The 17,332-nt window shown below is 43.9% G+C and overlaps 1 protein-coding gene across 1 annotated transcript in view; it reads left to right on the top strand.

The window, feature by feature from the left end:
• ap3d1 (adaptor related protein complex 3 subunit delta 1) overlaps positions 1-17,332 on the top strand; it is a 1,136,182-nt gene that overhangs the window by 1,111,812 nt on the left and 7,038 nt on the right. The window lies entirely within an intron of this gene.

The raw sequence follows: 17,332 nt of genomic DNA, 5'->3' as shown, positions 1-17,332 counted from the left end.
TATCTATAGTGCATTTCAATTCTATCTATCTATCTATCTATCTATCTATCTATCTATCTATCTATCTATCTATCTATCTATCTATCTATCTATCTATCTATCTATCTATCTATTATATAGTGCCTTTTCATATCAATCAGTTGTAGTCATGGGTTTCTTGAAGACAATGCATTTTCAGTCCCTAATGAGTTACTATTTCCCTAATAAGCCCACTCTCTCTACACAAATGACCCCATTTCCCACAAGGTATAGAAAGTAATTAAAATGGATTTGTGTTATTTTTCAAGAATGTTTACACAGTCAGGCATATCGAGTGAGCTCTGAGCACTCTTGCCAGACACAAAGGCCAGCAGGAGGACGAGTCTGCGGTGACGTCTGGTGTCTGCCGCTCTCTCATTAGCTTAATTTGCCTCAGGTGCACATTTACCTCTAAAGACGATGGAGAGGTTGGTGCAGGTGAGTCTTCCCCCTGGAAAATGACAATGCTTTTGCTTCTCTGGCAATACAATAAATGACATGTCCCTTATGATGCTAACAGCTTTACAGTTATTTCAGTAAAAAAAGAGCTGTAAATTTAACATGGCTTTATTGTCAATTGAGTGACGCTGTTAAACAAATTGCTAAATAAATTCAACTTTAAATAAAATGAGTAGTGCTTGCTCTTTCTTGTGATACTAATAATGATAGTCATTGTATAAAAGACAGTTAACTTGACTAACAAAAATATGGTGTACTGGTTATACAGTATATCGTTTTATATATATAATGCTGTGCACATACACATAGGGGACAGCTGAAGGGCTCTAGTGCCTGTACTTCCACTGCTGCACCAGCGGTTGGCACTGTGTTTTAATGCCATCCTCTCTTCCTTCATCTGCAGGCTGGATGACTGACGGCTTTAATTCAGCTAAGGTCACTTCTGGTGTCTGTCCACTTGGACCCGTCTCTTCCTGCCGGAAGTACAGAAAACCAGAAGGTGCACCATCTTTGCTAGTTCAGTTCTGAACTCACATCTGGAAAGGTGTCTCTGCAATTACTGCATTTTTTCTTTTTATTTTTCAGTCCAGTTATACCGTGTTAACAGACTGGTACCCCGCCTCTTAATCTTTGTCCTTTGTTTCTCTTACTATATATATATATATAGTGGTGAACGGTCAGGGCCCTTACCTTGCCCCCTGGGTTGCTACAGCACCACTGATTTCCACAGGACCCCATGGGAGTTGGAGTTCGGTATAGCTCTGTTGGGTTCCATGGGTGCTGCCAAAGGGGTGCTGCAGAACCCTACCTTACTGGGCTTCGGCCTCACCCAAGAAATGCTTCCAGACCATGCTAACGGACTACTGGAAGTGTCCCCAGGTGCAGGATTAAAGGAGCCAGTTGCCACTCCTCTGGGAGCCAGAGTCAGGAGGGAGAGGACAATGCTTGCCTGGAGGAGTGGAAGCAGAGAAAAGAAAAGAGAAGAAGAGAGCACAAAAGGGAAGACAAAGTTCTGGGGGCTTTGTGTATTGCGCTTATTGTGCTTATATTGTGATTGTGCTGTGAGAAATGATTTGGGAAATGTTTCCCACTAAATAAAAGCCTTGTGTTTTGCAGAGACTGGTACCTCTGTCTGTTTGTGTCGAGTTTGGGGAGCTGGTGCAGCCTCTGCAGGCAATTATATATATTACTAATTATATAACATGTTGAAAAATATTGTATAAATATTTTTTACATTAAATTAAATACGTTAATCTCTTAGATTTCTGTGAATGGACCCATAACTCACAAATGTGATGAATGCACACTTTAAACGCATTGCCCCTTTAATGACACTTTATTGAGTTGGGTGGTTCCCCCACTGCTTGACAAAGGACTGTTTCATTCTGGGAAATGTTCTTTCCGTATGAATTTGGTTCTTTGGGCTTTGATAAGATTTCTAATATGCGGACAAAACAGAAATCTTAAACGTGTCGCTGGCTGCCTCCCTAAACCTGAACTTAGCCCATGTTATTGTATGCATCAAGAGTCCTTTAAGATCAGGAATCCATTGTTGTGTCACAAATCTATGTTTGTCTCTTTGTGGTTATTTATGGAGCCTACTATGAATCTCAATAAACAAAGAAAGGGTCTTTGTGAAACCTTCATTTAGATGGTACATTTGGAATTCAAAAATGGTTGCCTTATGGCATCGCTCAGAAGAACCACATTGGCACTTTCATTTTTAAGAGTGTAACATAACACAAGAAGCCGAGCGACATAAGGAAATCTTGTTGAGTATATGCACTCACATCTACAGGAAATCCCAGGAAGAATTTGTTTACCGATGAGTGGAAACTGAAATGCATAAACACTGAAAGGTGCCGTACATAAATAAATAAAGAAGGCGCAGTGGATGGCGAGTTCTGTAGTAAGTGTTGCGCTCTTGATTCTATGTGTGCATATAAGATCAAGTATGGTGTGTCTGCTGGTTTCCCTTCCACATCCGAAGTGTTGTGCCAGTCAGCCAGTGTGAGTGGCAGTTGGCGTGAGTGAGTGTGCCAAGCATAGGGTTGCTTCCTGCTTTGCCACAAGTGCCAGTCCCTGAACTGTATAAGCAGGTGAGACTAATGGAAGGATGGATGACACCCAGCTATAACTTTCTTTTAGACCAAATGAAGTTTCTCCGATGTTATCTTTAAATAGTTATGTTAGTGAATTAAAGGAGTGGATGGATGAGAACTTTAAACACTGATAAAACAGAGATGTTAATTATTGGAGGGAACTATGCTGACCACAATGATATTTTGTCATCATTTAACTCAATTGGAATCATCATTAATTTTACTGAATTGGCCTGCAATCTAGGAGTTATCTTTGACTTTAGCACGTCATTTAAAGCACACATTACAAAGCTGTCTATATTATGCTCTTCCATCTTAAAAATGTTGGGAAATAAAGACGTTTTCTAAATAAGCAGGATTCTGAAAACTGTGGAATGGTCTGCCTGCTACTATAAGAGATGTCCCTTCGGTCTCAGCGTTTAAATCCCAGCTGAAGACTCACTACTTCAGTTTAGCACACCCTGACTAGAGCTGCTGATTAACTAACAGACTGCATCTCTGTTGTTAGTCATTAGCGCTAAAGCATAAGTAACACGATAGTTATAATTTGTTACTAACCCTCACCTATTCTGTTTCTCTTCTCGGTACTCAAATGTGGCACTGGGTGCCATGGCCCACCTGTCAAGTTGTTTTGCCCACCCAAGGTAAAGTAATTTCTGATGGAGGATCACAGGAATCATCGGGTAGAGGTTTCCTTTCATCGGATTGTCTGGCCCAGCTCTGACTCAGCTGTGGAATGGCCAATAGGGGGAGGCAGCTTAATGGTCAAGGTCTCCAGGACTCTAAACAAATCCATATTGTATTATGGGATATCATCTACTCTTGAATTCTACTCTGTACTTGTAATATTGCACTATTATATTGTATTGAGGATTACTTGTGTTCTGTTCTGTGAATTGTATTGTATTGACCCCCTTCTTTTTGACACCCACTACACGCCCAACCTACCTGGAATGAGGTCTTTGTTTGAACTGCCCTTCCCAAGGCTTCTTCCATTTTTTTCCCCTACAAATGTTCTTTTGGGAGATTTTCCTTGTCTTCTTAGAGCATGGGTGTCGAACTCCTGCCCTGGAAGGCCACAATGGCTGTAGGTTTTCATTCTAACCATCTTCTTCATTAGTAAGCCGTTTTTGCTGATAATTAACTTCTTTCTCCTTAGTGTTATTTAACTTGACTCAGACCCCTTAGTTGTTTCTTTTTCCTTAATTAGCAGCCAAACAATAAGGAGACACAACACAAGCCGCCACATGACCAGCTCACCTGTGCCCATTACACAATATCTGAAAATAAAGGTGATGGTCTCAGTAGGGTTGATCTCTCAGGTCACCTAAACATTTTGATGATGTTCTTAGAAAAAACAGAAAGATCAACAGTTTTGGAAATGTCTGCTGTGGCAGAATGAGAGCAGCAACAAGCCATGGAATGAAATAACGGGTTTAATTAACAGCAAGAATCAGCTTCTCATTAAGAGATTGGTTGGTGTGAAGTTGATTGGAGTTTGAAATCCCAGTTTAGCTGGTCGTCTGTTAGCTCGTTTCACATCTCATTTCTGTTTGGCTGCCATTTAATGAAAAAAGGAATACATACAGAGGACTGAATTCTTAAAAACAGGGCTATTAAAATGAAGGGGAAAGGAGTTAATTAGCAGTGAAAACCAATCCCTGATTAAGAATAGAGTGAGAATGAAAACCTGCAGCCACTGCGGCCCTCCAGGCCCGGAGATCGACACCCCTGTCTTAGAGAGTCAAGGCTGGGAAGCTGTTAAAGCCCACTGCGGCACTCCTTGTGTGATTTTGGGCTATACAAAAATAAATTGTATTGTATTGTATTGTATGAAAATGTGTGTGCGCTACAACAGAAAAGGAGTGAGCAGGGAAAATTTAGAAGATTCTCGAGTTTGTCTTATATATAAACATCTACACGTGGAAATGTGTATCTGTCTGTCCAGCCCGGAAGTGACAGGCAGAGTTGGGGTAAGGAAACAGAAGGAAACTAGGAAGGAAACAGAAAACTAAACGTCTACGCCTGGAAGTGTGTGCATCTGTCTGTCCGGCCCGGAAGTGTGAGGCTACTATAGCATGAAGCTCAGCGAGCCAGCAAGTTAACAAGTCGAAAGAAGAAAGCGACTCTGTTGCCAAAGTAAAACCACCGAAAAAAGAGAGAAACTCTTACGCAAGCGAGACGAGCACATCGGCAAAACGGTATCCTTTTTACTTTTCCTCCCGCCGCTAATACACAAGCGAGGTGAGCACGTCGGCAAAACTAAACCTCCTGTGAGGGAGATACCCAGAGTAGTTCCTTTCAATTTCCTGACATCTCGACATTTCAATTTTCTTTCTGACGATTTCAATAGTTTCTATGTTTTTTACAGCACGGGCTTACACAGCTAGTGTTTTATAAAAATGCTGAAAGGATTCATAGGTATGTTTGGCTGTTTTTGTTCTGCTGTTTTTCTTTAAACTTTTGCAGCTTTCTTAGGTGTATAATTAAGACAAAAAGACACATCTCTACACTCTCAAAAGTTACGCTGCCAAAGTGATTCATCAAAGTGGTGCCATAGGACGGCCATTTTTGGTTCCCAAAAAAAGGTTCCAGAAGGAATCTCTTTTATCGAGGTCAGTAACAAGCTCCGTAAGTAACCAGGAATCGGTGATCAGCGATTTGTGAAATACGATTGGGCTCTTAAAGCAGTTCAGGTGTTCTTGATCCCGCCAACCCCTGCTAGGCAGACGTTATTTGGAAGTGTGTTGCAGATGGCACAGTCTCCTTTGTTTGTTCTTCATGCACAGCTTTGTTTTTCAAGCCACTGCTCTGAAATTTGGCACGCAGGTAAGTCAGGTTCTTGGCATCCAATTTCAGCCTTTGGGGAGTGGTGGAGCGGCAAGAAATCCGACAGGGTGATCTAGTGAGGGGGAGGCCGCGACAAACAGGGGGGTGGCAGTCATGCCAAGAAATCCGGGTTTACACCCCCGCTCATTATGTTTAACTTTTTCTTTATTCAGATATTGCCATCAAGCCACCCCAGGTGAGGCCACATTGTCTCTGGAGTTGTTTTGTTGCCGTCTGGGTTGGCGTGGGTAATATCGCACCCATGACACCACCTTCATTTTTTTGTTGTATCTGCAGTTATATTGTGCAAACCAAGAATTGTAAGTTAAACAAGAAAATGCATTTGCTGATCTGAAGGGAAAAAATAAAGATGGGGGGAAGTGGAATCGCAGTGTTTAACGTGGCTGCACAACGCGTCATCAAGGTCGGAATCGGAAGTGGCGTCATCAGGGCCGGGCGGAATTTCCCATGAATGGTCTGCAGGAAAGTCAGAAAAAAAGGTCAATGCACTCTGCCACCCCCTGGTCTGGTGTGGAACTTCTCTCCTTTAGACCCTTTAGCTGCCTCCCATGCACACAAGTGTGACAGTCACATATGTATGAGACAATCAAATCTCAATAAATTCTTCTTCTTTCGGCTGCCCCCGTTAGGGGTTGCCACAGCAGATCATCTTCTTCCATACCTTTCTGTTCTCGTCATCTTGTTCTGTTACACCCATCACCTGCATGTCCTCTCTCACCACATCCATTAACCTTCTCTTAGGCCTTCCTCTTCTCCCCTTACCTGACAGCTCTATCTTCAACATCCTTTTCCCAATATACCCAGCATCTCTCCTCTGCACATGTCCAAACCAACGCAATTTCACCTCTCTGACTTTGTCTCCTAACCGTCCAACTTGAGCTGACCCTCTAATGTCCTCATTTCTAATCCTGTCCATCCTCGTCACACCCAATGTAAATCTTAGCATCTTTACCTCTGCCACCTCCAGCTCTGTCTCCTGCTTTCTGGTCAGTGCCACCGTCTCCAGCCCATATAACATAGCTGGTCTCACTACCGTCCTGTAGACCTTCCCTTTCACTCTTGCTGATACCCGTCTGTCACAAATCACTCCTGACACTCTTCTCCACCCATTCCACCCTGCCTGCACTCTCTTTTTCACCTCTCTTCCACAATCCCCATTACTCTGTACTGTTCGTTCCAAGTATTTAAACTCATCCACCTTCAAATCTCGATAAATAAAGCACATTATATTCATTGCATGTGTTGTGTTTAGGTGAATATTTCTGGGGATGGGGATTTCTGGGGATGGGAATCCATAGCTTTCATCAGATTCTTAAAGAGGTCTGTGACTCAAAAAAAGGTTAAGAATCACTGGCCTACAGTGAGAGCAGTAGTCAAAGATAAAGTGACTTGGTAGGGTCCACCAGTGTGATGTCTGGGTCACGGGGGCACACATTTTTGTCGCGATGGAAGGCGTCATTCTGTTTGCTTTAGAAATTGGGGCTGCACTCTTAAATGTGAAGGTGCCAGAGTGGTTCTTCAGAGTGATGCCACAGGTTCCCCAAAGAACCGTCCACATGAAGGTTCCAGAAAGAACTTTTCACTTGGATCTGTAACAGCCATAAATAGAGAGAGGTTGAGGTTAGGAGGACACGCTGACACAGCTCATTACTGCAACCACCACATGACAAACCACCTCAAGATCTCAGATTAGGACCCGAGGGCAGCCATGGGATGGGTAACACCTCAGCACCACCCTACTTCAGATGAAATAGATAGATAGATAGATAGATAGATAGATAGATAGATAGATAGATAGATAGATAGATAGATAGATAGATAGATAGATAGATAGATAGATAGATAGATAGATAGATAGATAGATAGATAGATAGATAGATAGATAGATAGATAGATAGATAGATAGATAGATAGATAGATAGATAGATAGATAGATACTTTATTAATCCCAATGGGAAATTCACAATGGTACCAGTGGAAGGTTATTTATGGTGGCTGGAGTGCCAATTCTGCCAGCAAACCCCAAGTTTTCCCTGTAAGTTGGAGGACCTGCTTGCTGGGCTGGGTGCAGGTTTTGTTATACATAGGATGAAGTTTGGTTAAGGGCCTTGCTCAAGGGCCCAACGGAGTAGAATTGCTTTTGGTGTTTATGGGATTTGAACCAGCAACCTAAATAGATGACTTCAAATTTATGAATTGCACTGGGTTCCTGATGTTCAAGGACTCTCTTTGCCTTCAGTTGCACCTGCTAATAAGTTCCTTGATCTGTTGTAGTCTTCTAGGTAGCTCACTATACATTAAATATTTCTGTTTTGTCCACATATTAGGAAGGCCCAAAGAACCCTTCAGAGAATGAAATGTGTCACAAGAATGGACACAAGACATAAAAAGGTTTGGGGCAGCCACCCGTGTATTATGCCCTGGCTGCAAAAGGGTTCATTTCTGAGAAGTGATGTCTGGTTCAGTGTCCAAAACAGAACTGATGACATGTGGCAATGATGGCGGCTTTGAAGGTCTGGAGTAGAAATGATGTCCTCTGGATAAGAAGTGACATCATGACAGGTGCTGAGATGGGAAGTGATGTCATCTGAGCAGGAAGTGACATCATCATGGGCACGGTAACCAGAAAATGACATCATCTGGATAAGAAGTGATGTCATGAGGGGTGCCGAGACTGGAAGTGACATCATCACGGGGCACCGGGACCAGAAGTGACGTCATCTGGGAAGGAAGTGACGTCATCACGGGCGCCAGAACTAGAAGTGACATCAACATGGGGCCCCCACCCCCAACACCACCACGGCCCAGAAGTAATGTCATCACAGGCACCGGGACTGGAAGTGACGTTTTCTGGGCAGGAAGTGACATCATCACAGGCGACAGAACCAGAAGTGACATTGACACGGGCACCGAGCCCGAAAGTGACACCATCACAGGCCCCCCAGACCAGAAGTGATGTCATCTGGGCAGGAAGCGATGTCATCATGCACACTAGAACCCTGTGGAATTTCCTGTGAATGGTCTGCAGAGGACTGAGAGAAAAAGTCAGTGCACCTCGCCACCCCCTGGTCAGACATGGAATTGTCACTATTCGAGCCCTTTAGCTGCCTCCCATGCGCATGTATGTGACAAGTGGTTCTTTGACAAGCAATGGATCTATCAGGAGCCGCACATGCCAGTAATGTGCCATTTTAGAAGCTGTACTGCTCCCTTTCACTGCCACGGAGAATCACCTCTGAGGATGAACTTCACAGAATTTCAGGCATCCAATGTCAGAATGAAGCTGACGGTTTCTCAAGTCGTTCAGACTCCTCTACTCCAGCTGGATGGGAACTCCCTGCAGGAATGGTACCTCTTTAATTTTTGGGGATGCCTCCTACCCTGTCACTCGTGGGTCACTCATCCATTGCTCCTTTCCACAGCCCAGATTTAACTCCTTCATGCATCTGCAACGCTCAATACCCCCCCGCCCCCCAAGAATGAGACTCCTGCTTTCAAGGCACAAGGGTTCAGCTTTACCAGGGAGGGATGGGAGATACCAGGGGCTGAAACCAAACAATGAACTTTTATCTTTTTTTTCTTTCTTAATTGTCTGCTTAGAACAAAAAAGAGCGGCTTTTGTAGTCCAAGATCCCCTGCCTGTACCCTACTTCTCAACAACACTTTTAATGGGCCCCCGCGGAGCTTTGAAAAGTTGCTGGGGGAGGGGCGCTCGTCGTGGGTTTCAGGCCGATGGGGCCAAGTCTTTCTTTTTTCTTTTTTTTTTTTGTTTTCTTCTTTCTCCTCTGAAGAAGGCTGCATTGTAACCTGCAGGAGCACAATGACCTCTGTGAGCAGCGGGCTGCGTGTGTGAAAGCACCGCCTCGCCGCTCCTGGCAGTCCTGCACGAAAGCCTGCTTTTGGCACCGGTTACTCACCATTGTGTTCCGTAAACAACCCCCCACACCACCAGCAGCCCCTCAGAGAAATAAACAAACTAATAACAAAAAATCAGGATGGGGATTTGTCTTCCTAAAAAAGTCGGCTTGCCAAGTAATGGGTGAAGGGGGAGTGAATGGCATTGATTGAACCCACGTCTGCTGACGGAATCCTGCCCTGTCCTTTTAATACGAGGTGACAGGTCCTCATCCTTGTGACCTGTCAGTTAAGATACTGAATGTTAGTTTGGGCTTGTATCCCATGATGGCCATATGAAAGGCAGACGGAAACTCTGCTCTACGGCCCAGCGTGAAATGACAATGAGGGGCTCCAAAAGTCCTGCTTTCCACTACACAGCCTGGTCATTTACTCCACGTCTCTATGGCTCTGTGTGCGAGGAAAAACTTCCTAATGTTTGTGTGAAATTTACCTTTCACAAGTTTCCAACTGTGTCCCCATGTCCTCGTTCAACTCATTTTAAAGTCACAGTCTCGATCCACTGGACTAACTACCTTCATTATTTTAAACACTTCAGTCATGTCTCCTTTTAACTTCTGTTTCCTTAAACTAAAAAGGTTCAGCTCCTTTAACCTTTCTTTATAGCTCATCCCTCTCAGACGCTATTTCCTGGACTTTCTCTTGTGCTGCTGTGTCTTTTTAGTAATAAGGAGACCATAACTACACATAACATTCTGGGTGAGGCCTTACTAGCGTGTCATAAAGCTTGAGCAGAACCTCCTGGGACTTGTACTCCACACATCAAGGCGCTATATAACCTGACATTCTGTTAGCCTTCTTAATGGCTTAAGTAAAGTATCACAGGGTCAACATTATGATCAACATCCAACACTGTAGACTGTGGCATCCATTTGGACAGCTTTCCTATCATAGATAGATAGATAGATAGATAGATAGATAGATAGATAGATAGATAGATAGATAGATAGATAGATAGATAGATAGATAGATAGATAGATAGATAGATAGATAGATAGATAGATAGCCCAGCTACAGACAGACACACAGACCCAGAATGTTCAGAACATACATGTTTATTAATTTTAAATGTCCTGCACACAACACCGTGCTCCAATATACTCAACTCCACTCAACTCAACTCAATTCTGTCTTCTGCCACCTCCAATCCTCACTCGCAACCTCGTCCTCCTCCACCCGACTCTGGCCTTCTTGCTGGAGTAAGGCGGCCTTTTTTATACCGCAACCGGAAATTCTCCAGGTGCTCCTCGATCATGTTCCGGCAACACTTCCGGGTGTGGCAGAAGTGCTGCAAGGGAATCCGGCTCCTCTATTGGTAGCACTTCCGGGTATGGCGGAAGTGCTGTAGACCATGGCTCCAGAACTGTCCAGGCACCACCTGGTGGGGGCCCACACAAGGTGGAGCATCTAAGCTCCCGTTGTGTGACCCCGACGTGCCCCAGGGGGACTGCCCCCTTGTGTCCTGGGGGAGGTACTACTGGCGATATGTCCACTCCCCCGGTCCTCTCCTCAAAAGGGCATCCCAGCCGGGCAAAGTTCCCGGCCATCTATCATAATAGATAGATAGATAGATAGATAGATAGATAGATAGATAGATAGATAGATAGATAGATAGATAGATAGATAGATAGATAGATAGATAGATAGATAGATAGATACTATATAATTAATAGATAGATAAGAAAGGCACTATATAATAGATAGATAGATAGATAGATAGATAGATAGATAGATAGATAGATAGATAGATAGATAGATAGATAGATAGATAGATAGATAGATAGATAGATAGATAGATAGATGAGAAAGACACTATATAATTAATAGATAGATAAGAAAGGCACTATATAATAGATAGATAGATAGATAGATAGATAGATAGATAGATAGATAGATAGATAGATAGATAGATAGATAGATAGATAGATAGATAGATAGATAGATAGATAGATAGATAGATAGATAGATAGTGACAGGTTCCATGCTTTATCTCAGGCAGTAACACAAATTTCAATAAATGAGTTTGATATGTATAATGACTGTCAGCCCTAAACACACAGTAGGAGAGGAGGGGAGTCTTCATTAATTTGTCCTAAATAAATTCCAATAAAATCACATCGTACCATCTTGTTTTCTTTTAGTATTCACAGTATCTATTTGTACAGTTTGCGTGTCTGTGATTTAACTGTCGATGTGTGTATATATAAGATCCCCACACTGTACACCTTTCATGTATTTATCACCTGATTATGTGACTTTAAGGCCAGTCACAGGTTCACCTGAACGCAGTGGGGACACCTGGAGAGTGGAGTTGGTCCAGTAGTTCTCAGTTTTGGCTGCAGGGACTTTTTCTTTCTTGTTCTTTTTTTCTTTTTCTTTTTCTCTGAACACACAATGGAGGGAGCGGTCAATTTGCTCTTTTCCCTTGGGAAATTTGGCAGTGTGCATTGATTTTTTTTTTTGTTAATTTTCTGTATTTTGCAGCCAGCAGATTATAAGTAGAGCATTTTTTTCTTTTTTCTCTGTGCTAGTGAGGGGGCAGTGCCAAGTCTGTAAGACTAGGTTTTATTTTCCCAGATTCATAATTAGTAGCTGTGTTATTATTATTATTATTTTGTTTTTTCGTTTGTTCACTTTCACAACTTTTTTTTTTAAGTATTCAATGCAAAGAAAGAACAAAGCCCAGCCGAGACAGGAGTCCATTGCAAGGCGCACTCAAACACAAACACGCAAGTCTGACTGGTTTTGGGGATATGGGAAGAATCCAACATACTGAGAGAAAAAAAACATTCATGAGGATTAGAGGATAAAAAAGGGGATAAAACACCCCTGCTATAGGAGTGACCAAGACGTGATTTGAAGCCTGGCCATAGGAGGCAGCAGTGCTAACCAATGCACCACCATACCTCACATTCTCTTTCTGACTTGCATATCACCTTCAGAGCCAAGTAGAACTGGTACTGATCCTGGCAACACTGGCAGAAACAACCTGAGGGGGGCTGGCAGAGCCATCATACCACCCTGTATTATTATTATCATTAGTAGCATTATCATCATCATTATCATTATCATCATCACTATCATCATTATTATTATTTGTTTATCATGGCAATTCACTGGCGGCTGCTGCAGTGTTTGTGTTCCAACCAGCGCCCTGCAGTTCAGCCCAGCACTTTGTGGAGAATGTGATGTTCTGCACTCCTTGGGTTTTATTGTGTCCTGGCAGATTCTTGTTGAATCCTTTCTTGATGGTACCAAGCTACGAAATGGATCCTAGCACCATCATGCCACCCTTTATTATTATTATTATAAAAAATTATGAAATTGGCTTAAACCAATTCAGGATAACACAGGGGCGGCATGGTGGTGCAGTGGTAGCGCTGCTGCCTTGCAGTTAGGAGACCTGGGTTCGCTTCCCGGGTCACCCCTGCGTGGAGTTTGCATGTTCTCCTCGTGTCTGTGTGGGTTTCCTCCCACAGTCCAAAGACATGCAGGTTAGGTGGATTGGCGATTCTAAATTGTCCCTAGTGTGTGCTTGGTGTGTGGGTGTGCTTGTCTGTGTCCTGCGGTGGGTTGGCACCCTGCCCGGGATTGGTTCCTGCCTTGTGCCCTGTGTTGGCTGGCATTAGCTCCAGCAGACCCACGTGACCCTGTGTTCGGATTCAGTGGGTTGGAAAATGGATGGATGGAAGGATAACACAGGATCGATGCCTGTCTTACAAGTATTGGGTGCAAGTGGAAACCAGCTCCAGAATGGAGCCTAGTACCATCATGCCACCCTTTTATTATTATTATTATTATTATTATTATTATTATTATTATTATCATTTATAAAACATTCTGAAATCAGCTTAAAGCAACTCAGGGTAATGTGGTGTTGTTGCCTGTCTTAACAGTACTACCACCATTTCTTGTTCTTGTTCTTCTTGTTCTTGTTCTTGTTGTTGTTGTTTTTGTTGTCGTTGTTGTTGATGTTCTTCTTCTTCTTCTTATTATTATTATTCTTCTTCTTCTTATTATTATTATTAAAACAAACCAGCTTAATTTAAATTAGGGTGATGAGAGGCTGATGCCTGTCCCAGCAGCACTTTGTGTAACACAGGATCCAACTCTGGAATTAATGTCAGTGCCACCGCACCATTGTTTGCTATTAATGTGTTTTCTGTTCTTCTTCTTACTATAACAACAACAACTACCTTCTTACAGTATGTAGTGCCTTTTTCAATGGTGCCAGTTACCCTAAGGTGATTGCAAATGGCAGCATACATCCACATTTTCATAGTAAGGACGACTCCTTCCAGTTGAAGGGTGTCATTCGGATTGGGGCCTAAACTTGCACTCTTGAGCTTTGACTCCCAAGCCTCTAGGGGGCTTCAGTGCCTATCAGGAGTTCTGTCTTCTGTTTGTTACGGAGAGGCCCAGGGCACAGAAGGTAGCATTGTTTTCTCACAGAGCTTAGAATCAACTTTAGTCTCCCATTGCCATACTTTATCAATTTGACCCCATGTCCATATGGACCTGCTCTGGGGTCTTTGTTTATCCCATATAATTCAGACAATGAACCCAGGATTCTGATCAGATGTATGACTTTAAATTGGCCAGGTGCTGGAGAATGCATGTGTTTTCTATGTGATGGACTGGCACAGCAAAGACTGGCATAGAACTAGTGCCTGATGTGACAGGAATAAGCTTTATTATTATTATTATTATTATTATTATTAATTACAAATTCAGCGGACACTCACAGGTGTCAAATTGAACCAGTGACCAGCTGGGGTCCGCCGCCTTCCTCTGCTCCCCACCCAATCAAGCCCAGTCCCATAGGGCACCCGGTCCTCTTCAGCTGCGTTGCCTTTCTGTTTCTATATCCGCCAGTCTCCGCTGACCTCTATTTCTCCCTTCCTGTCTCCCTCCACACATTCATTATGAAACGCGCCTGCCTAAAAGAATGAAGAGTGAAGAAAAAAGGCTGTTCTCCTCCGACGTCTCCTCGCCCGTCTCTCCGTCTCTTCCTCGCTCTCTCTAGTTATCTTCAAATTGGTTAATAGCGAGGTGCTCAAGCAGAGATGTATTAATTATCTTTACTGTGAGGATGAAAATTAAATTGCTCATAACAACGGCACCCGCCAAACATGGCATCTTTAGAGGGCTTACCACTGCGATGAGCCAGTGAATCAGGACCTCCCCCGGTGCTGTCTTGGACCACAGTGCCAGCCAGCTCATCGCACACGCTGCCCCCTCCCAGCACTGTCATGTTGTAAAGACCCTTAAAAAAGGAGACATACTAAACACTATGATACGTACCAAATACTTGAAAGGATTGTGGGTGTGGGACCACTGAGCTGGGGAGAGGTGGATGACATGCTTGGTGGCTCACCTGGCAGCCATGAGTAAGAGCTCTGCATACACACAGATGACGATGACCATGCTGACCGAGAGCAGAGAAAAGATGTGAAGAAGCAGAGAACCAATGACAGAGCGGGACATGGATAGTCACAATTGATGAGATCTGATGAGACTGGCTGGGGTGACAGAGAGGAAAGGTAGTTGACAGACGGGGAAAAAGGCTCAAATGGTGGGGTAGCAAATCTGACCCACTGGGATTTGCCAGGTGCACAGAAAGAGGAAAAGGACCAGATATGAATGTGATTTTCTTTACTCAAAGAATTGTGGGAATCTGAAACTAACTACCAAGCCATGTAGCTGAAGCTGAATCCTCAATAACCTTTAGGAAGTATCTGGATGAGATATTGGGACGGCTCAGCTATCACGCATTCATCATTGTCACGTCCGCACAACAGAGGTCTGTAGCGCCGATTGTGTATGACTGCGGTTGATGGCAGCGTTCCAATGTCGAAAATAAGCTGGATGGAGTCCCATCACCAATTCTCTGTATCCATGGAAGTGGCACGGAGGTCGTTTTAAACCTAGGGGTTGGGCACATTTCAGTTTTCCCACTGACAGCAACTGTAGCGATACTACACTGCCAGAATGGCGGGGGTGTGCAAAGTGGCCAAAAAGCGAGAGCCGGAGACAGGCGATGATATCCTTAGTGTAGGAAACGACAGATTAGCTATGAGCTAAACAAACAGGCTTGAATGGATAGAGGGGTCTCTCGGTTGTCAGATTTATTAAATTCTTGTGAATATTCTGGAAAGTGGGGGTACACAAGGGTGCGGGGAAAGTTGTAAGGAGATGGATGGAGTGGGTGGATCTAGGAAACAGTGCAAAACTGAGAGAGAGTAAGGGCAGTGTGAAATATGGGGGCTAATGTCACAGACACAGGGACCCTTTTATAGGTTGGTGTCATCTATTTTAAGATCTTGATTCTCTTTCTTTATAAATGTTCTTTCTTCAAGAATGAAAATTCTTGAGGAATGAGATTAAATTTGATATAGAAGGAGAAATTCGAGTGCATACCACAGTGAAAACTTAGAATACACTGACAACACCTCGAATTACAATATAAGGTAATAAAATGAAATAAATATTATGCTAAAATAACTGCAGTATATTGAGCCTGTGCTGTCTTCCTATGGCGTCTAGTTGGAGTGATGGATGGGATGTCAGGAGGAAGCGTTGAAGTGTTTAATGGCAGCAGGCAGAAAAGCTCCCCAGAGGTGCTTCTTATGACACCATGGGGGAATGAGACCGTGGCTGAAAGTACTCTGAGAAAGCCCCCTTGGAGGGGTTCATGGTGGTTTCCTCTTTTCCATAACAGTCTCCACAGTGTCCAGGGTCAGGCCTGAGATGGAGCTGGTAAGTTTGTTTGGATGTATTACATCACCTGAACTCAAGTTGCTTCCTCGGGATACCACTGTGAAGAACAACATGCTGGCTACAATGGACTGTGTAGCAAATAAGGGCGCTCTCGTCCTCTTGAACCCTCAGACGACACGTCAGACACCTGATACAAGTCCAATATTTTGACTTTTTATTATAATAAAGTGCCCTAAGCACCTCCACTCCACAACACTCCAATAATAAATCAATATTCTAACACAATACCAACTCCTCCACTCCTCCCAGCAGCTCTGTTGCACTCCCTCCCAACTCTGGCTCGCTCTGCTGGGGTTACCAAAAGTCTCTTTTTACTTCTTGACACGGAAGTGTTTCTGTCCCTCAGTCCATGTGACTCTTAACACTTCCGGGTCAGGTGAAAACTCCTTTTCTTCAACCCGGAAGTACGTCATTGCTTCTGTCCCCTTGACTGGGAAGTACTTCCTGGTTATAAGGCAAATAGAAGTCCCTGGGCCTCCCTGCAGCATCCCCTGGCGGTCCCCATGGTATCCAGCAGGGCTGTGAAGGGAAACTCCAAGGTTCATGATGCCCTGCTGGAATCCGGGGCATCTCCATGTTGCAGGGAGGGCTCCACCTGGCGGCTTGGGGGTATTGGTCGGGATAAACTGCCGGCCATAGTCCACAACTGGTATAACATTTCCAGCAGTTTGGAATGCACAACCAAAGACCTGAGTCTGCTCAGGTCCAAATTATATAGCAACATGGTGTTGTCAGACCAGTCCAGTTTGCTGTTCATTCAGACCCCTAGGTACTTCTAGCTCTGCATCAACTTCCTCCCCCGGATGATGACTGCTCTCAGGGGCTCCTTGACACATTGGAAGTCCACCACCAACTCTTTGCTGGTGTTGAGTTGCAGGTGGTCCTTCCTGCACCACAAGAGAAAGTTCTCCACCAGCCTCTTGTACTCCATTTATCAATCCAAACTATGATGGAGGAGGGAAGGGTGCATGAGAAAAACTGCAGAATGGGGTGGCTAAAGTGTGAGGGGTGTCAGAATGGGGAAAGAGGGTGGGAGCAAAGGGTGAGGGATATCAGAACGGTGAGTGTCGGGTGTAAGGGGCAGTGTTTGAGAAGAGGGGGCTTTTAGGGATCAGGATCATGGTATGCAGAGCACGTGGGATGAGGGATGAGGGGACCAAGCATGACTGTTAAGAAATAAAGGATTGGGTTTGGAATGTGCATGGAGG

Source organism: Erpetoichthys calabaricus, chromosome 12, assembly GCF_900747795.2.
Source record: "Erpetoichthys calabaricus chromosome 12, fErpCal1.3, whole genome shotgun sequence".
NCBI classification, from domain to species: Eukaryota; Metazoa; Chordata; class Cladistia; order Polypteriformes; family Polypteridae; genus Erpetoichthys; species Erpetoichthys calabaricus.
This window is presented reverse-complemented; position numbering and strand designations above follow the sequence as displayed.